Source organism: Lathamus discolor, chromosome 9, assembly GCF_037157495.1.
Source record: "Lathamus discolor isolate bLatDis1 chromosome 9, bLatDis1.hap1, whole genome shotgun sequence".
Taxonomy (NCBI): domain Eukaryota; kingdom Metazoa; phylum Chordata; class Aves; order Psittaciformes; family Psittacidae; genus Lathamus; species Lathamus discolor.
This window is the reverse complement of record NC_088892.1, coordinates 17,666,254-17,688,420: the sequence shown is the minus strand read 5'-3', so window position 1 is coordinate 17,688,420 and position 22,167 is coordinate 17,666,254. Positions and strand designations below refer to the sequence as shown.

The 22,167-nt window shown below is 38.2% G+C and overlaps 1 long non-coding RNA gene across 2 annotated transcripts in view; it reads left to right on the top strand.

The window, feature by feature from the left end:
* Positions 1-21,937, top strand: part of LOC136019336 (uncharacterized) — a 46,126-nt gene extending 24,189 nt beyond the window's left edge. For both annotated transcript variants that reach the window (XR_010614826.1, XR_010614827.1), the window contains exons 3-5: positions 12,401-12,499; positions 20,557-20,657; positions 21,823-21,937. This is a non-coding gene — a long non-coding RNA (uncharacterized LOC136019336). The remainder of the gene's footprint in view (positions 1-12,400; positions 12,500-20,556; positions 20,658-21,822) is intronic.
* The last annotated feature ends 230 nt before the right edge of the window (positions 21,938-22,167 follow it).

The following is a 22,167-nucleotide window of genomic DNA, read 5'->3' as shown; positions in this document are numbered from 1 at the left end:
CACTAGATGTTGTCTCCCGAGGCTCTGTCCAACCTGGCCTTGAGCACTGCCAGGGATGGAGCATGTACCATTTCTTTGGGCAGTCCATTCCAGTGCCTCAACCACCCTCACAGTAAAGAACTTCCTCCTTATATCCAATCTAAACTTCCCCTATTTAAGTTTTAATCCATTACCCCTTGTCCTGTCACTATAGTCCCTAATGAAGAGTCCCTCCCCAGCATCCCTATAGGCCCCCTTCAGATACTGGAAGGCTGCTATGAGGTGTCCAAACAAATCTTTTCTTCAGGCTTAACAGCCCCAACTTTCTCAGCCTGTCTTCATACAGGAGGTGCTCCAGTCCCCTGATCATCGCTGTGGCCTCCTCTGGACTTGTTCCAACAGCTCCATGTCCTCCTCATCTTGAGGACACCAGAACTGCACACAATACTCCAGATGAGGTCTCACGAGAGCCGAGTAGAGGTGCAGGATCACCTCCTTCGACCTGCTGGTCACACTCCTTTTGGTGCAGCCCAGGATATGGTTGGCTTTCTGGGCTGCGAGCGCACACTGCCGGCTCAGTGTTAAGTTTCTCACCAACCAACACCCCCAGGTTCTTCTCTGCAGGGCTGCTCTGAATCACCTGGTCTTGTATGAATTCAGGTTTCTAAAATAATCTCAGACCTGATCCTCTCCTCCAGTGGGCCTGATGTCTTCATTCTCCCAGTGCCTGCTTCTACCTTCCAAACAATTAGTGTCTGTGAAGGTTCTCGTAATGTACACTGCAGTTCAGGAGACCACATTTCTCTCTCGTTGTTATGGTCCTTCTGTTAGCAGCTCTTCTGCTGTTCATTCTACAGCTTCTTTTTAAAAATCCCAGTTTTAGTCTGTAATAGTGCCTAGGTTTTCTGTGCTGAGTTGAAAAACTCCCGTTGTTTCTTCTTTTCTTTTTCCTTTTTCATTAAGTATCTTATAAAAAGATCACTGTGCTTTCCTAAATTAAATTAAGTACATAACATCAAATGTTAATTGGTTATTCCTCAAACTGTGCTTGTTCTTTGAAACAAGACAACGATGCTGTGTTGAGAATCCTAGCTGTCCTGTCTGTATATATCCCTAGCAATTTTCACATCAGTGATTAAGGGATTATCTTGAACCACAAACACATGCCTCAAGCGAAAACATACAACAGTAGATTCTGCAGTCCTTACAAGTAATGCTGGGACATCCCTTTGTTTATGTGAGGAATGATTATACAGCAGCCTGTAAGAAATGAGTCTTGTGCTGTTTTTTCTTCAGAATAACAGCTGACATTACAGACCTTTTCCGAGTTCCTTCACAGTACACTGTGCTTTTTAGGATTCAAAGTACCTGCTATTCAGCAATAAATTTCTACACCTTCAGCTGGTCAAAGGAAAAATGAAGGACAAGGTTTTATTTCGTTGGCATCTCAAGCAACTTTGAGAATTCCCAGGTCACAGACGGGGAAAAGAATGGAATTTAGCCCCACATAGGGTGAAGAACAGAACTTACACTGGAAATTTTGGTAAAAATGCCTTAGCGAAGACAACCCATAAGGATTACATAGCAGGAGTAATTTAGGTGGTTGTTGTAAAACTGAGCAAACAGACCTCTCTCTCTGTCACATTTTCAGAGTTTTTTTCAATCCATACTGCTCCTTAAAAACTTTTCAACCTTTCATGTAGAAGCAGTGGTGGGACTAGTTTGAGGGCAGAGAAAAATACTAGAGATAACCATAACTTTCAGTTGCATCTAAACATAACTAATCCTGCTGAGGGCAAGATACAGCCTGTTGGACAGTGGAGATTAACATAGTTGATTTAAAAAATGTTGTGAATCGCTGAACGTGAGAGTGTTTTGGGATTTCTGGGAAACATCTGTGTTTGTCTAGTTGCACTAAATGCTCCCCAGTGAGGAGGGTACTTTCTGAACCTCATATGCACAAAATTAATGAATCTCTGCTTAACAGTGGTTTCAAAACAAACCCTTCGCAGTGATGAACAGTCACCTTGGTTTTATACATCAGACCAGCCCCAAAGCTCCTTAACATAAAGATCCCATTTTCCCTAAACCTGAGTGTGAGTTTGATGATGCACCTTGGTAAAAATTCTCTCTCCCGTTACCTACCTGTATGTTTCTACTGTGGAACTGATTGTGGGAGATTGTGGCTGAAAGATCCAACTAAATTAAAAGTACAATACGTAACGGAATCTTAACTTTATAAATTGTGACTTTTCTGAACTATCAGTGTTGTTTGGTAGTGTCACTGCTAATGGAAAATTTTGTCAAGTCCCTGATTTATATAGAGTATTAGAGGATTTGCAATAAGCACTTTTAATTTTAAATATAATTTTACAATGGAAGTAGAAAAAGATGCTTTGGACATAAGTTTCGAGCGAATATCTAATGTCTGTCCAGCTGCTGAGATTTTTTCATTTATTAATATTTATTTTTATTACTTTTATTAATTTACTTTTTAATTGCTACCATACACTATGTGAAAACAGTCTTTTCTGTTCCCCCACTTAGGACTTTCCATTGTTGTGTTTGTGTGCTTGAGACAAGGACATCAATCAATATGAATCAAATTACCAATAGGATGGGCTAATGATAGCTTTGAGTCATCTCTGCCCTCTTGAGTCCTGCCAGAAGGTTAGAGGGGCCTCCAGGTGTTTGAATTCTATTCAGGTTTCTGTAACCTCCCGTCAGCTATTATGATCAGGGTTTTCTCATTTAATTCTGAAGATGATTTTTTGTGTAAGCCTCCGAATAGCTGATGACATATTGTGTTCTCCTGTTTTCTATTTCTGTGCTGCTAACTGTTCAGTTCCAGTTCATTCTCTTAGCAGAGCATCAGTAAGACTCCTGTATTCCTATTTCAGTGATTTTCAGGCTTTCTGGGGAAATCAAAATGATGATGTATTCCATAATGCATTTGGTTGACATTTAGCTCATGATTATAGGTCCTATGAGTTTTCTGCAAGGAAAATCTAAATCTCTCTGTGTATGGGTACCTCTTACATGCAGTATTAAGTAATGGTAAAACGTATGTATAATGTTTCTGGTAGAAATTGTCCCTTGCCTTTGTGCCTGGAATGTGTTCAGACTTTGTTACTTTGTTAAGATTGTTACTGCTAGATTAAATTATGAATTGTTGTAACAATGAGAGAACAGTGATGCCAAAAAGTCTATATGAGATTGATTAGGTTATAATTATGTAAAAATTGAATTAGCAAAGAATGTTTTTTCTCTTGTTTTGAAGTATGGTATGTTTTCCAGAAGCAACCACTTACAGCTCCTAGAATCACTTTATTTAATTGCTTAGTGGTCAGACAGGCAGGCCCGCAGCACACAACCTGCACTAATTAATTATTTGTATAGCAATAGACCTTGGAGACAAAAGGCTCTGTATTCTCTTTTACTTCATTCCTCTGTACACTAGGATAATTTCAGAAACATTGGTGGAATTATTCCAGATTTTCAGTGGCAGGAGAGGTAAATTGTTCTTACAGATATGTTACTACATTTATATTCTTGGGATGCATTTCTGTATTGCAAAAACAGCGTAGGAAACATCCATTCTCGCTGTACAATGTGCTCGCTTGAGAATGTGAGGGGAAAAGCCTCAGATCCATTAAAAGAAGCATTTTAGAAAGAGTCTGCTTGTTGTTTTCTATGTAGTTATCTGTTGAATGGCCACATGCAGGAAGCATTTCTGCTGAATCAGTTAAATAAACAATTTGATAAAGTAAAAAGAGCCCCTACTGGCTGATAGTAATAATCTGTACACAAAGTAGCAAAAGATTAGTTCCACTCTTGACTATTTCTGGGTGTTGTGTTAAAAACAAGAAGATAAAATATTATTTGTTTATATAGAATTCTTCATGTCTTGAAAATGCGTTACCCATGTTACGGGACAGGTTAGGGTGTTTTTTTTTTCACACTCAGAAGTATCTTATGCATTAGGTGAGCATTCACTAAAGTATATACTTTGCTGTGCTGGGACACCAAAGTTAATAGAGGAGGAACTAGTCCTGTTGAATATACTGAGAAAAAAATACAATCATCTAAATCTGCAGATGAGTACGGTACTGCATAGCGAACTTGTCTTGCCTATTGCTACAGGTTTAGTAAAACCAGATAGACCCTTCATCTTTGAGACATTACATCCGCCTTCCTTTTGAAATATAAGGTAATTATAGAAAAATAGTAGCATGCACAGCTTGTAACTTAGGTCTTCAAAGTAGTCCCACACCATCTTTCTGTTTGCTGGATTTACAGCTGTCTTCAGCCCAGACTTGCAAGTTCACCACATTGATGCATATGGTCTCCTTATTTTTTAGTAAGTTTCATTGTTCTGCAAGCTGAAAGTGAATGCTGGTTTAATTCTCTCTCATTTTAAAAAGAAAGGAAGTCTTGAAACAAAATTTAAAAGCCAGTGTTATAGGCTTTTAACATTGGCTGCAGTATGTCAATAGATAAATAATCTAATTACCTATTATTCTTATCTCCTGGATTTTATACAGTCCTTTAAGAGCCTTTGTCTCTTTTCCAGCCCAGTTGTTTGTGTTTGGCTTTCTACCATGTCACAGTGAGTACAGATGATAGCAAGTCTTTACTGTATTGTTTGCATTTATAAAGAAAGATTGAAATTTGGCTGTGTATTCCCTAGATTATTTGTCTTTTTAATGAAATGGAATAATCACTAGGGGTTAAGGAAAACAAGGGTATAGATGAGTATGGAAACACAGTATTAGAAGTTACTTTTGGAGAGGGAAAAAAACTACTCTGTTGTTGGCCAAAAAAAACCTTTGCAGCTGGTAAATGAAAGCAAAGTAAGCCAGGCAACCTCCTAACCCTGCAGTACCATGGGTGAGTTTCTCAGGTAATAGAATTCAGCAGGAATTCACCTGTGTTTCCGCTGAGGTTAACATTTACACTGTCTGTGCAGAACTAAATGAGAACATCAGGTAAATACAGAAGTGTACTCATCAAGCTAACCTGTAGAATATTGTATACCCCAGGATACCAACTTCAGCAGTCTTCAGAGAACTTTTTTCTTGGCTTTATGATTTAGGAGAGTATCACATCCTAGAGAAGTGTGATTCCTGTTGGGCTTATTCCAAAGTTTTAGAAGGGAGTCCATTCTTCAAACACATTGTTTGCCTCAGCATTGTAATTGCATCTGCAGTACTGTGACCTGTAAGTCCTGAAATAAAATGGCACCGCAGAGTGCTAGCAGTTTATCTGCATTTAAGACAGCAACAACATGCTTATACACAACCTGAAATCTGCTTTGAGCTGTGAGACTTAGAAAGTGAACAGGCTTCACTGGGACATGGATTTCTTGTCATAACAAGTAGCACTGCTGGGATAATGTCATTCCTCTAAGTTTTGAACTGTAAATTTCCTCGTTGTTCTGCTTTGTGATGAACGATGTTCTTTTGAAAAAGAGGACTGAAATGGGGAGGAAACAGAAGAGACTTGAGTGAGAGGCAGGGAGGAAAAATATATAAAGTGTGGAGAAGACCTGGAAAAGACTAGCTGGTGGCTAGATGTATGAAAATATCCAAATACCAACAAAAGAGGGAGGAAAACATTGACTGCATCCATTCATTTTCCCATCTCTTTTCTCCTCTTCACCTTCCCGGTTTGTGCTCTTAAACTGTTCCTGTCTAGTGAGAGGGACAGCAAAGTAAACTACAGATAAGGCCTTAAAAAGTGGGTATTTCAGAGTTTCTTCCTCAAGGGGACACACCGATGAGCAGTACATTTCTTTTTAGTTTAAATCCAGTTACCTTATCTTTCTGTTGTTGCTTGGGGTTCTTTGCGTTTGGGAATTTTATTCCTGTTTGAAGGAAGCTCCTGAGTTTTCTTTGTCCTTTGTATGCTATGTATAATGCAGTAGTCATAGCAGTGGTTTGGAAGTCTAAATTCATTGTTCGTTTATGATGATCTTCCATTAATATAGGATACGGAACTATTTACATTTTCAAAAAAAGGGTTTTGTAAAACAATCTTTGGACAAAGGCATGGTGTGTTTTGAATGCATACGATTTTATCAATGCATGACTATACATTCTATATGAACAAGACCTTTCATACTGTGCAGATTTTCTGCTTGCCTGGCAAAGCTTGGAGTGAAGCTGAAATCAAAGCAGCCTTACTTAGTGAAGCAATTTCATTTTACCTGAAATACTGAGGCTTAAATTATAAGCTCGAGGATGACTCAGTAGAAATAATGCATGCATATAAACTACATAATTTTCCTGGTGTATTTTCACAATCAATATAACTGTGTGTTTAAAGTAGGGACCGTAGGTCAATCTTCTGAGCAGTGAACAAATAACGTATTTTTTATCAGAGAAAAACTGCTCTATGCAAATAATATCTGACATGAATATTTAATAGGTTGTACAGTAGGAAGTAATTGCCAACTGGTGAGGCATGCTGAAATAAAAAAGAGAAATACCGAAATAACAAATCTGATCAGATTTCACTTACAGCATTTTCCAGACACTGGGTGGTCTGACAGGTCTTATATATGAAATAAATGTAGTAACCTCGATCTGAGTTCTAAATAGCAAATATTAAATAACTGAACAGGAGATTAGCTGATGCATATATATTGATCTATCATAGGTTTAGTCTTTACTGAACATAATGTGAGTTGTTCTTTTTCATCTCAAGATAATCTCCATACTGCCATTGCCATCATTATTCACTATGGTAATTAGCTGAGTCCATACAACTTGGAGTCTGCTAGAAAACACTGCACATCTAGGGCCAGTATCTATTCTTTTCAATCAAATTTCTCACAGCTGAAAAGAAACAATAATTTTCTGTTCCCCCCACCTTGAGTGCTTTTTCCATTCTCACATTACTCTTTTGTCTTGGGAGCCCTGGGGCAAATGGAAACCCACAAAGCTGAGGAAGGTTTCACAGTGTTTTCTTGTGGCAAAAGGCTACTTCATGCTTTTGAGCCTTCTGGTTGTATATGAGTATCTCCTGTAAAGTTTACAGAGGAAGGTGGTGTCCAGGAGCTATTAGATAGTGAGTAAGCAGTTGGATGATTTGATGTAAGAATGTTCTTTAATGTGGCCATAAACCTTTCTGGCCATTATGGCAACTTGGCCATGAAAGTAGCACATTAACCAGTCTGGAATTTGTACAGCATCTTAACCGTAAGCTGTATGTAGCACTGAAAAGCAGGAATGCAGATGACACTCATGTACTTGAGCACAAAGTTTCATCCACACATTTGTAAAGTGAGTGGAAAGAAAGAATTTATTTTACTTTGCACAGTCTTCCAGTGAAATAAGCTCATACTAATTTAGAGGTGAGTGGACATAAAAATTTATGCTATCCTCGTTACACCCTTAGTGCCCATGGGAGCCCTGAATTATGGAGGTATAATGAAGATAATTAGAATAAGCTCTATTTTAGCTGAAGGCAAAAGGCCTTAAATCCGAAGGAGTATGTTCTAGTAACCTTGAAATTGGGGTGAGGATTACAGACTGCCTACTGGCATAACAAATATCTAAACTTGGTGTTTAAAAAAGTAAGAGACGAAAGTCACCATGGGAGTCAGTGTTCTATTCAGGCCTAGGCTTGCTTTTGGTGGGCAAGATGTGCTTGCTATTCCTTGACTCCCAATTCTGCCAGCAGCATTTTTGATGATTGCATTGTGGGCTGGGGTTCATTCTCCTGCATGATTCCTTGAAATTATATCTCTTTCACTTTCTTGATGTATGGGTGGATGAGGAGCTGATGTTACTATGACTCTGAATGAATTTCAGTACAGATTTTTCTTACCCTTTGACCCTAAATGTTCTTGTGTAGCAAGCCTTTGCATTCCAAAGGCTGTTGCTATGCAAAACCCATTCTGAATGTCTCTTTCTCTTCCAGGAGGGTTTGGGGTTTTTTTAAATTACTGAAGCAAATAAGCTCTGAGCAGCATAAGACTGTCTGTATTAGGGAGTGTATGTTACTTAATTCTTTTTTAAGAATTAAGTATACAAGTGTTTGATTTTCGCTTCATTCATTGCCTCAGCCTTTTGCCTTAAGGAGTAGCTTTTCTCATGTGAGATGTTACATACCTACTGTCCATTCTTTCCTCTTACATATTATATTTTGTAGGTATGCCTAAAATGCATTTATTTTCATTTGTGTCCTATGAAAAATAGAATCACAGAATAGCAGGTTGGAAGGGACCTCAGGGGTCATCTGGTCCAACCTTTCTTGGCAAAGCAGAGATTAAACCCATGTGTTCACTGAGTTGACTTACGTGATGTGGGCATTTCCTTCCCAGGAACAAGACTTCAAACAGACCTTCTTTCTCTGATGTCCAACTGTAGTCATGTAACAATGGCTTTTGATTATTCCTGAGCCAAGCTGGATGCTGACGGGTGAAATCATTCGTGGCATGTTATCAACTACTTCAGTTCACTTCTGCTAAATAATGAAATCCAGTAATAAATTGAACAGACAAGCAAAATCTCTTAAACATGCTCTGGGGGGCTCTACCTATTTTATTTCTTCTCTCATGATATTTCTTTTCTCTATGTGTGAGCTGCTGCCAACACCAGCATTTGAAATCAGCCAACCAAAGAAACTCAAAAATACTGCAGTGTGTCTGATAAAGAAAATGTGTGAAGCTGATCACAGTGTTCTTGACTCCATTTTTTTCTGACTTATTAACTTGGAGCTGGAACTGGAATTCCTGTGGGATTGATGCATAGTGAATTCTGGCTGTATAGTGGGGCAAGATAATTTCCAAAATCTGAAAAATTGTTGGACTTTTTCTGTTGTTTTTCTTCCCTTTTTTTCATTCCTTTTTTTTATTATTATTAATTTTTTCTTTCCTTTTTATTTTTTTTTATTATTTTAGCAAAATTTGCATCTCCAGCTTGTTGGAGGTGGTGTTTTATTTTGGATAGCTCAAAATCTTAAAGGAGACAAGGTTTATCTCTCATAGATGAAGAACAAAATCAGCATCGCATGGAAAAGCATAATCTGTAATGCAGCCTGTCACGGCATGAGCTCTTTGGCACAACATATGGCAACAGAATTACCTTTGTACTACCCAACTGTGGGATATAATTTATCCAGTCCAAGGGACTTTGGTGACAGGCAATAGATTTGCTAGCGCATGTTCAGCATGCTAAAATGCAAGGCTGTCCCTTTTTCTCTGAAATGCAGATCTCTGTGGCACTGCAGAGCAATTCCGACTATTCCTGGCAAATCCTTGTTCTCCCCTTATGATGTCACTTATATAGTGACACCCTGGGATAGTAATAAAAAGGGGTGTGGTAATGTAACTGTTGGAGAAGAATGAAAGAAGAGTGATAAACTGCAACTTTTACAGTGTGCACTGTCAGCTAAAGAATGAAACCATTTTAGGCTTGAACATTAAGGACATGGAAAGTGGTTGGAGATTTATGCGACAACAACACTCCAGGTCATTTTATGGTATCATTGTTTCAAATACCTGAAATTAAAACAGTGTAGTACAGCATTACTTCAATAATTCTGCTCACTGATGAATTGGGATTTTTATTTGGAAAGTAAACTATCATCACTGCAAACATGACCAATAGATTTTTATGGTTGGGTTCTAGTATTTTTAAGATCATTTACTTGCCTTTTCACTTTTTGCCTACTCTAGAGGTTTAAATATGCAGACTATATTGACCTTCAGTATGTCTATTAAAACTAAACAGAGTTGATATCTTATTTCTTGTCATAGAAACAAAATTCTGAGGTGCAATTTCTCTGGAAAGTCATAAACTATCCATAAATGTATCTCAGAAACATTGGGAACGATCTTTAAAATTTCTTAAAGGTAGGTTCGATGTCGTAGATCTAGTACAGAGTGTCTAATAATAATCAGTCATCAGCTAAAAACCAAATGTGCTTTTTGCCTTGGCAGTAGTCTTTTCCACAAGCTTGGAAGATTTGATTTGAAACAATTGTACTTGGTGTTCTTCGTTCAGTGTATAGAACACTTTAATGACGTAAAATCCATGGCTGGTTCTGTTAGCATATATGGGGCTTACTAGTTTTTCTGACATTGTATTTTTCATGCTTGGGAAGAGTGTTGGTCAGCCTTTTGATGAGATGGGTATTAGTAGATTTTACTGATGTTGAATCTCGATTAGAATTCCTATTGGTGGCCGGTTGAGCCCTCTCTGCTGAATAATGATTTTAGTGTTAATATGACCCATAAATACAGTTTAATTGATAACGGGAATAATATGGAGCAACTGTCAAGGTGTGTTGGGGGGGAAGGGAAGGGTGATAACAGAGGAGCTGATAAAGCATCCAGAAAACATCTGTGTGAGCAGCATGTCATGGCTTGCTGCAGGCAGTGTCCTGTTCTGAATTGGGAAGAGGAGATGGAGATGGGTGTTGCTGGGGCTACTTCGAGGCTCAGAGACAGCAAGTTCAGGCAATGGAGCAGAAGGGTTTCATCTCCACACTGGGCTTCTTGCAAAATGCCCAGTTTAGTATTGGCTTTCACCCTTAGGTCAGTATTGAATCAGTACTTCTGGGTTTTTAAGACAAAAATAACAACAAAAAAAAGTCAATGGTTTCTTTTCTTTGTCTTCTTGAAGATGTGTTTGTAAGGAGGAATTGGGTTAGTCCAGAGGAAGAGCCCTGTGACATACTTTAATTTAAGACAGGGAATTGAGAATTGTTCTCTTGCTCGAAATAATATAAGCACAAAGAATCTTGGTTTGGAAATGAGATTTATTTTTTTAGAGGGGAAGCTTTTACTTCTTATTGGAGATGAACATTCTATAGCAGTATTTCTGATTTACTACACAGTGATTTTCTTTTTACGGCAGTCATCATGTGGAATGTTTTAAGTCTTTTTTAAGCAGCACATACTGTGGGTTTTCTTGATTTTGAGATAGCTTAACAATATAGAAATATTGTTGCCTTGTCAATCAATACCAAACTTGATTGTCTAATAGTCTTGTTTATCTCATGCTCAGCTTCAGGACAGATAGTATATTTTGAGAGGACAAAAAAGTCGCTAACAGTTGAAGATGAGTATTTCCATTTCTTAGGTCACTAGTGATGCCAGTGCCAAGCAGGTTGGCAAGCATGTTCAGAGGGCTTTTAAACTTTTTTTTTCTTGCAGTGATGTGAGCGATAGTAGTTCAATAATGATTCCTTAGGTGGAGTTTGAAGTTAAGAGATTTCCAAGTGATCCTCTCTACCTACTCTGGGGGTTTTATTTTCTAATTTCTGTTAGTATTTGATCCATTCATTCTAGTGTGGCCAGAGTTAATAGTGAATTACGGTGAAGCAATTACCTAGAGAACAAGTACTTATAGTTGGTAGGTTATAAGTGGGAATAATGAGGGATAGACGAGAGCAATTCTGGCAGTGCTTATGGGTGTCAACCTGTTAGCAGAATGTAATAGTTTTAGGACACTTGGGAAACATTCAGGCTGCCATACGGCTGCTTCAAATGGGAAATGCAGAAAAAAGTCTGTACTTCCCAGCAGTCGCTCATTCTGAGTCAGTTTGCATTCAGTCTAAGCCACTGGATGGCTAGAATCTGTGTGTTAATAAATCATTTTCCTAAATTAATGTATCCTAGTGTTAAAAGCTTGGCTTCAGGACAGTCTCAACGGTATCTCTACTCTGACAGTGCTAAGTTGCTTAGCATATCTCACACTTAGTTTTAATGTGATTCATGAAGTAAATGTTCATTATTTCAGCTGAGCTAGAATACGTTAAATGTGTCCCCTGGTGTTTACTGTTACCCTTGCAGTTCAGGTGCAACACCTTTGTAATTCAGAAGTTTAACCAGAATGTGAATCCTGATAGGCAAAAGATAAAGGTGTTGCAAATTTATGTGCCTCATGGGGTACCTGCTACCCACCAGGAAGGGGTTTTTACCCTGATGCCTTCCTCTTGTATAGAGAGTTGGTCACTGGACCCAAGGGAAGTGGGAAGAACAGTGATGCCACTTAGGCTACAGAATCTCCTCATTTTCCCAGACTTCCTTTTTGGACAACAAAACCAGAGTTGGGTCATCTCACAGTAGCAAGGGATTTTGGCTCTCTGATAGTCATGTGCCCAAGGGATTACCAGGTGCAGCAGCTGTATTTTCATAGCTTTGTGATTACAGCACTTGCTTGGTCAGGGACAGCCTAATCTGTAGTACTGGATCCCTCTTTGGTGGGTTCTTTTTATCCGAGTCTTACTGTGCTAAACACACAGAACTCTAACTCCCTCCCTACATGAATAGCTGGGTAATCACCCTCTGTCTGGTCTCCCTCCTCCTCTCTCTCCTTCCTTCAGTAAAACTAACCAACCAGTTTTAAATGGGAGGGATAGAGACAGAAATGGTTGAACCTTTTCTGTGTTTTTTTTTTCTCTGCAGCATTTGTGTAGTCCTCTTTCCAACACATCGGATGTGAGTGTGATCAGAAGAACATGAGCAGTTTCAGAAAATTCCCAGATGACTTGGCTGTGTTCAAAGGTTTGTGCTTTTCACAGTGTTTGGGTTAAGAGGTCAAAATTTCGGAATCTGAGGACATGTGTTTGCATGTACACACGCATGTGTGGGGGTAGCATGTGTTTTGTCTTGTTAAAAAAAAAAGGTAATATGCAATATTCACTTAGTCGTTCAATAGCCATCAATTCGGTTTAGGTTGCATTTAAGGACAACAGTCTTCCTGTTTTGTTTGGGTTTTTTTCATCTAAATCCAGTATTTAAATAAAATGCTACAATCTCATCTTTAATCAGGGAGGCACATGAGCCATGTACAGGACTATAGAGGGTACTGTTCTGAACTTTGACTTAGCCAACCTGCGAGAGGCGATTCCATTTTCCATGCACTTACTAGAACACCGAGTGTTGTTCCATGTTTGAGTGTAGGAGCCATCGTTGAGGCAGCATCCTCCCTGCAGCTGGCTCATGTTCAGCCAGTGTGGACATTGCATAAAAGAAGCTTGCATGAGCTTGCAATATGCAATACAGAGATACCTGAAAAGCCAGCATGATATAAAAAGAAGAGAGACCAGAAGAATTGAAAGTGTTCGGTATATTTGGAAACCAGGCCACTCTTGTTTCAATTTCTGTCTGTAGATTGAATTTAGATATTCATATATGAAAATTGGGAAGCATTTATATCTTCTAAGCCTGCAATGTGAGATGAAAGGTTCTTCTTTAAGGAACTATTTTCCCTGTCCTGCTGATTTTAAATAAAAGCAACTCTTTTCAGTTTATTGGCTTTTTTCCCCTTGGTTCCCTGTAACAGATGATACCCCCTTCACATTAACTACCTGTATAATACCTGTTTGTGGTGAAAGATAGCAGTCTCAAGGGATGCATGTCAATCATGTGAGACAGAGATGGGATCCTGTTATGACACACAGCTGTCAGAACATACACTCTATACATATTAAAATGAAGTCAGCTGCGAAGTGCTGTATGTACATGCATTACCCCAGAATATTGGTACCCAACAATATCTATCTAATCACACTGCACCCTGCCACTTCACTGCATGTTATTGCTTTGTGTTGAGGTCTTCTGTGTTGTTAAATCAAACTAAAACAACAAATAAGCTTAAAATTGATCATTACTGCTCTGGAAACAGTTGTTTAACTCCTTCAAAGTCTGTTTACGTTTGACATTTGTGAGCAGAGTCCTTTAGAGATATCTTTTTGTAGATCTTCAAACTGAAACTCAAGGCAAATTCAAAAGACTGCAGCTCTTATCAGGGAACTTTGAAAACAGGATTACTCTGCTTTGGTCTGAAGTTATAGTCCTGCATTTTTGAACACTTCTAGGTGACTTTATGGTTTTAGATCAAGAAGAGCTGTATGGCTGAATCTGTGCATGCTTGTTTTGAAATTGTACAGGCTTCAGTCTATTGCTTCTGCCTCACTATAGTGAACCATGCAGAGCAGGGCATTGAAATCTGTTAGTTTTTTCATAGTCTCAAAATTTTAAAGCAATTCAAGTGTTCCTAGATTATACTGTCTGCAGGCAACATGTCCATTTGGGAAGAATGTGGTAATGAATTTATTCTGGAGATGTATTCTGTGGTTGAACCCGAAAGGCATGTCATGGGGCTTGTCCAGTTTTAATTTGAGCACTCTGGAGTTCAGGCACTTCTTGTTGCACTAGAATGGAAAATAAGCATTTATTCTTTTACTACTTTTTCTGAAACTGCTGCTGCTTGGTTTCCAATGAGGGAGTTAAAGAAAATGCTAAGTAAATAGACTTAATGGGACTTTCAAGAGCCTTGTAAAGAGCACATTTTCCTACTAATTGTTAACTTTTCAGGTGCATCTCAGCCATAAATAACTTGCAAACTACAGTAAAACTCCTTGTTTATATTTTACTCTGCCACCAACAACTAAAATATTGGCCATTTACTTGGACTGCAGTGTTCTTGCTGTCTTGCTGTCCTTCCATAAAGATGGCAGCGTTCCAGCTGAACTCATTTGCTGGAACTGTCTTTCCTCTAAAGCGCTCATTCTGTACTGGTGCGGGTCACTGGGAGCTACTTCTCTTGCACCAAACTGCTATTCTCTTGCTCTAAAAAACCAATCTGGCTCTAGTGAAGGAATGTGACCTCAAACTGTGCATTGTCACCAGGGCACATGCAGGGGAAAAATGCTGGCTCTGGAGCAGAACTTGAAGTCCAAACCGTGTGATTCCATTCCTTTGTATAACCAGTCTGCCCCCTGCCTTACAGATGATTCCAGAACTTTGGATATCAGTTGTCAATGAAAGACTGTAAACATCTATAACCAGATGTCAGTGAAAACAAAACATTTTTAAAATGAAAAAATGAGAACAAACACAAGCCACATAAATCACTGTTACCATCACAGATTTACATTGGTACTTTTACTGTCAGGATTTTACTGAATACTGCATATTTCCTATCGGATCAATGGGTTTACTGATGTACACCTCTGGAACAGACTTTTGATTTCAGCTTTCCCGATACTGTGAATGTGTGTTTGTTTCAGTAAGGACCCGGGTGTGTGTAAAGCAATGCTTTCAGAACTACTTTTATTTGTTGTGTCCAAGAAGACAACTCTTGGGGATACTGTGGAGTGTCCCTTAATAAGGTTCAATATATTCCAGCTTGCATTGCTAAGCTGCTCTTGTAGCCTTCCTTGGGTTGCCAGTCCTTCAGAGCTTCAGAGCCCAGGAGCTCTTTATTGCATTGAAAATATAGGTGGGCAAAATGTAATTTAATATTTTTTTTATGAAAGTGTTCAGAAAGCTAATATTGTAAATGTGCAAACACAGGGAGGGAAAGGGGAGAGCAGATGAAAGGAAAGAATTGTAAATAGGCTACTCAGTAACTGTTAATTAGAGCAAAAATATTAATTAAGTATTAAGACAGCATAGTGAAAATTAGAATCTTTTACATATTTCTGTGTAGGGAATTTTGTGCATTGAAGACTTTTGTAATAGTTAAAATCTCAATAGATTTTTTTAACATTTATTAGAACTTGCAATCCATGGTGGCCAATGTCTGGCATAGCTTGGTTTTAATAGAATGAGATCTGGATTGAATTTAGTGCCATTGTCTGTTGCATAAAAGATTATACTAGAAGCATTCTTTTTAGTATTTTTCCAAATACTAAAAAGTAAAAAGGAAATAGTAAAAAAACCCATTACTTTCAAGCAGAAGAAAACGAATGTTTCGCCTACAGCAAGAAACATCATGAGGGTGCTTGTTAAACTATTTGCAGCATCTATAAACAATCAAAATACACTACAGCTTTCCACGCAGTTTTATTCTGGTCATATATTTAAAAAAAATCACTCCAAGAATAAGCTAAAATATAGGACAGATTTGTCAACATCTTTATGCAAATGCAGGGATACACCACCTCTAAAACAGCTTTCAGAAATGCTTGGTCAAGGGAAAAAGTATTCCTTAACCTTTTTCTGTTTTCTGCAGGTGTGTGATCTGGTATTGGTTTATCTAGCACTACTAACCCCTGAAGAATTGCATATTTTAATACATCTTAAATTTGACGTATATAAAACTTTGAGATTGTTATTTACTGCCTACTGTAAAGAAATCTGCTACAAGTATTTTGTACACATATCTTACACAGAATTGGCCTCAAAGCAAGTCCTAATGCTTGTCAATGAGTCCATACAGTTTGACTTTGTGAAGCCTGCTCTGCTTGATGGGAAATACAGTGTCATGTGTTTAGGCAAAGAGGACAACCACAGAGAAAAGAGCAGTTGCACTCTATTTGTCCAAAGCCATGCTTGTTATTTGCCCTCGGTTCCCTTCATCTACCTTGGCCTGAGAGATGGGCTGAGCTCTGCCTGCAGGCAGAGTATGGTCTCGCTTTGTGGGTAGTGTGAAAACTTTGCCCGGCCTTCCCTGCTGCACAGCACTGTGGCTTCTCCTCACCTTTGGGGACAAGCTGTGTTTCACACCCTGCTGTGCCCATTGCCAGAGGTGATATAAGAATGTGGAAAACTGTGTTTAAAAGGAATATATGAAATACAGCTTCAACAGTCTGCCTTGCCTGAGTGAGGAATTCTGTTTAGGTCATTTATATGTTTGATTTCAGAGGAAGGGAATATTGTTGTTTAAAGGTGTTGATCCACTTTGTTAGTAGCACCAACAAAGTACACTGCCTGCTTCTGAAGGCCATCCTGAGTATATTCACCCATGCTCTCCCCCAAGGAGCCGCCAAGGAGGGAGTGCAGGAAGGCAGTCTGTCTTCTGTAATGATGCCTTGGCAAAAAAGATGCTGGGAGGAGACATGCACAGTGGGTTAGAAGGAAGGGAGGTTTTCTTCCCTGGTAGGGAGCTACTCTGGGAAGGCAGGTACTGCTGTTAAAGCACTTGCCTCCTTTCACTGTGCTAGCAAGAGCTTCAGGTGAAATAAGGGGCATCATCTGGGACTCCAGGGCAGCAGAAAGGCTTTGAATGGAAAAGGATATGTGCTGTGTATGAAGGTTTTCTAACATCTTGTTGGTTGTTATAGTTTCTGTTCAAGCCCTTCAGCCTGGATTTTGCTCATTACTAGGGTTTTTTTTTTTTCTTTGCTTTTTTTGTTTCTCTTTCCAAAACCTTGCCGCTTTCACCTGCCCAGGTCAGATTTGAAGCTGAGCTGTAGTATCTCTGGTTTTCATGGTATATTGCTGCTTTCCAAAAATTGGTGTAAAACTGCAGGACTGTCTGTCCCATTTGAAAAATGTGTCTGCTGCGCTATCTGTCGAATCCTTTCTACAGTATTTTCTCCTGTAGAAAATCATTATTTCTTCAAATGACATTGAGGGAATGTTGGGTCTGACAGTGCCAAGTACACCGCCCTGCCTCATTGTTAAAAAGCACCTTGAGAAAGGAAATTGATCAAGGGCAAAGAGAAAAAGTTAAAAAATGTCTTTTTTTTATATTTCTGGGAAGCCTGCCTTCATCTTCCCTTTCTCTGTGCTCATTTTAGGACGGCTCTGGTCCTTCCCTGCACAATCTGAAACAAAACTGTTGTTCTTGGAAATGATAAATATACCTCTTTCATCTAGAGTGAGGACTGGAAAATTGTAATGCACAATATAAGCTATAAAATACTAATTCACAAGAAACAAGCAGTGTGTTCCCCTGTGAGATTGAGAGATTACCATCAGGCTGAAAATCTTGCAGGATAACCAAGGCTTATTTGGGAAGGAAAAGTACTTTCAGAAGGCGCATTCTATTTGCTGTCTCAACTCTTCATATGATAGATATTTGGAAACGCATTTAGTTTTATGGATGAAGTTTATTGATTAGTGAAGACTTGCCCCTAAGGCCCGGAGAAGACGTCATTCAAAAATGTTGCTACATGCTTTCTCTTTCAATGTGTTGGTTTGATAACAAGCAAAAACTGTTACAAAAATTGCAAATGATGGTACTTGACACTAATTAGAAGCCTTATAGGAAAAAAATGTGGGTAGAAATCAGTCATTAATGGTTGTTATGTTTAACAGGTAGCAGGATCATCTCCAGGCTTCAAAGTCTTGTGTTCCTCTGGAGCACACGAAACTGCAGCACTGAGGCACAGAGAACATTGCCTTGTTCAGTGTCTACTTGCAAATATATCAGAGAATCAGATTGCTGAATCCAGGGCTTTTTTTTAAAAACGTGGGACGGACTCAGTTGATGGAGGTGTTTCTGCAGGTTGTCTATAATGTGTGAGAAAAGTTGAGGCTGTTGAACAGGTAAATAATGAATTACCTTTTTTTGTTTCCTGGCAAGTTAAAAAGAAAAAAAATAATCTTGGAAGTTTGTTACCAAACTGATTTTGCTTGTAAAATATGTTTATTATTAGGGTTTATTAAAAACAGTGGTGAAGTTGGACAGAAAAGGATGATTTGGATAAGATGTAGTAAGAATGTAATTTGAAAAGATTAAAATGAAATGTTTTGTCATTTTTGGAAGAGAGCTTGTGTTAGCATTCCAGTGTGAACCCTTAGGTGTATTTTATATAAATGATGTATCCCAGAATAAGGGTTCGGCTCCAATTTGCGGTATGGTCGGTAGTGGCTTGGTGCATAGATTAGCCAATATTAGGTCTTCTGCAGGTTATTTCTGTCAAGAGGCAAAACTAATGATAATGTTGTTAATTTAAAAAGAAACATGGGAATAAATGTAGGAATCCATTTCCTCTTCTCCAGAACTGACAATCATACGTCTGTATGCTTACTCAGCCCTATTTGGTCTAATTTACAGGCAATAAATCCAGTCCTGCTGTGGATAAGGTATTTTAGATGTTTCTCTAAAAGGAATTTTATTTCCTCCAACCTTCCCAAACATGTTACATTCTCTCAGCATTAACTTTTCTGTATGTTTAAGTAAATAGATGTGTTGGGCTTGATTCATTACAGTGTAGCTTTACAGTGGTAAAATTCAGTTGAGTTGGGTGAAATTACAGTGAAGTGAAACAAATGCTGCAAATACGCTTAGGTATGTTGATCAAAAAGGATGAGAGCCAGAGAAGCACAAGGATTTTGGAGAGTAATTATAAATATTCCAAAGCAGAAGCCTTGGATGCTGAAGCTTCTCAGTGAACTTCAATACTAACCTCGTTCTTACTTTTGACATGTTTCATCTTTTTTGCTCAGCCTACTGCATCTGAATAATGAAATAGTGACTCTGACACTGAAGCGCTGATTTACTCTTCTCAACATTTCACACATTTTCCTCAATTTTGCATCTGTTTTCTTGCTGGCAGCAACCTCTTCCATCAAAACTGTCAGTGCTTTTTAAAGCCATGAATTTAAGAAAAAATAGGGGAAAAAATCTGCAGAACCTCTGAAGTGAATTTCTTTACTTCAGAAGCACTTCATCTGATAGTTTTCTATCAAGAAGATATATAGTAGAGATAGTTGAAAAAGAAAAATGGCAATTTGGGAGATCACTAGCTAACGTTACATGCTGCCTGCTCTCAGCAAGGTGTCAGTGTTGCCAGGTACAAAGCTTTTGGGATGGAACCATTATGTTGTTTATGTTACAAGAGGACAAAAAGTGGGGAAAGGTTAGGGCTAAATTTCCATTTCTAAAATGTGCCTGTCAGGAAGCTGATGCAGGAGAGAACCGAGTGCTCTAAAAGATGTGCTTAGTTCTCTCTTGGATACAGTAATATGCTGTGCTATGCTAAAAGCTTATTATTCCTCTGATTATTGTAAAGAACATATTTTAAGTAGGGTGTTCTCAACACAAACTGTAGCCGGGACACACAACACCACAGAAAATCATGCTGATTAACCAACAAGAGTATACCTGCAACTGGTGATCTATGTAAAAACTTCCATTTCCTCAGCTCTGTGCAACTTTTTTTAAGTCCCTTAACCTGTGAGAGTCTGCCACATGGAAAGAAGAATCAGGAGGGATATTTGGGAAAGTTGTAATAGCTGTGAAGATCAGAGAGAATTTATGAAATATATATAATTTGAATTTTATAACCTATAAATCCTTAATGATAATATTGTTCTATGCTTCTCAGTTTAATAATCTACTATGAATTTTACAGTTCATTACAATAGAAACTAATTATACTATTCTCACATTTGTCATCAAGCAGAAGATGTGGGAAATGAAAGCCGGCAGAGCCTTTAGTGGCATAAATTTAGAATATATAAGTTTAAACAAGAAACTTTCAGGGTGTTGGAGTACACCTCAGTGGGTGTTCTTTTCGATTTCAGTATGTTTCTTACTGTCTCTAAGTGAGGAAAACTTTAAAAGAAGTATAAAATAGAACTCCAAAAATAGTTTCCAAATGCCTCAATTCAGGAAGTAATAATACTAATAATTTGCTTGCTTGCTTGCTAATGATAGCAAAAGGAGATACCAAATAATTCTTTGGGAAGAGAGAAACAGGGTCATTAGAGCTGATGTCGGGAAGTGGCTATGAAAACTGGAAATACATTTCTCCAGAGAATCAGGTTCATAAATCAGAATGTCAGGCAAATATTAGGGAGCTGGTTCACAACCATTCATTTGCAAACTGTATTAAAAAGTTTTGACTTGTGATGAGACATCACATTCTTCAATTCTCTAGTATTTTCAGATCACAGATGATGACAGCTGTTGTAACAGAAAATGAACAAGTAAATTGCCTGGAAATGTCATTAGAGTGTCCAGCCTGAAATGGCAGGAGAGGTGAGTGGCATTTTTTACAATGTCCATTTTCATTACTGTTATAACTTTGCTGTAGCTGAGGCTGGTCCTAATCATAGTGTGTCCTAGTCGTCATTTCAAAGTTGCGCAGAAAAGGTTCACAATTCACACATTCTTAGATATGTATTGGTGTGGATATGTAGCATTTTCTCGTTCTGTACTATTAGATTATGCTTATTTTATTTTCAGCTTGCAGCTTAGAGTTGGAAATTTGTTTTTTTGTGACCTCTGAGATTCTAAATTAATCATTTTCTCATGGTAAGGTAGGTTGTCAAGTGCACCTTGAATATATATTAATAAATTTGATAGACATTTCTATTTTCATAATCAAGAAGTGAATTTCCCTCACCTAGAAATTACATCCTTCCTAAAGAAACTAGAGACATTGGAGATAAAAACTTACTTTTTGTAATGTGAGACATTGTAACTGACAAATAATTGTTGAGATTCACATTGAAAAAGAAGACTCATCTTAAAAAGAGCTTCCAAATTAGTACTGAAACCTAATGCATAAAAGACCTATTGCAAACTGTGCCCACAAAATCTCCTGCTGCTACTATGTTTCAAGAGGCAGAAAATGGAGAAGAATTAATTTCAGAGAATAACACTAAGTTTTCTGGAATAAAAAGGAAGGAGATTCTTAGTTCTTTTAAGTGTGAACTTCACTCAGCTGTTTCAGGGCAGAGTTAGTCACGTTATTTCAAATCTGATTTTCTGTATCTGTAGCTGGAGCATATTCACATGCACCATTTTGCTACTTTTTTTTTCCTGAAATGGCTGGGATGGATAAAATAAGGTTACTAATAAGATCATGTTCTGAGCCAACCTTACAGACCACACAGAATTTTGCACAGAAAACTAGAACAATGTAAAACCAGCATCATTACTCTGTGTAACCTCACTGCCACTGCAGAGGTTTTCTTTTGTTCAAAACTGGGCTGGTTTATCGTATTTGAAATTTCTGTGCTGTACACAGCCTTTCACACATTCAGTGTGAAAGTGAAAACCAGGATCTCACAAATGATGCTACGGTGCCTCTGCTCAAAGAACAGGGAGATCTATAATGGTGGCAACCAGCACAGGGTTAGAGAAAAATCCTAAAATGTCAGAGAGACCTTTCCACTGACAGATACATTTTCCATTGCAGGTTTTGGAACCCCTTTGCTTTCAAGGAGCACCAAGCCCATCCAGTTGAAAAAGTTAGTCTGTATTTTACCCTCTTGTCATTGTATTACTTAACTGTCAAAAGATACTGGGTGGCCACTGAAGTTAATTTTAGCAAATCCACGGAAGGTGAAAAACCCTGTGTATTCAATGCTTTCTATATCATATGTTGTAAAGAATCTCCAAATTCAGAGTTGGAAATGCATTTGTTAAACTTTTTGGAAATTAAATCTTTTGGACTGTTTAGCTGTCATCAGCTTTAGTGCAAGCAATTTTTTCCCCTTGGTGATTTTAATAGTCATAAAATTAACATTAATGACTCCATACC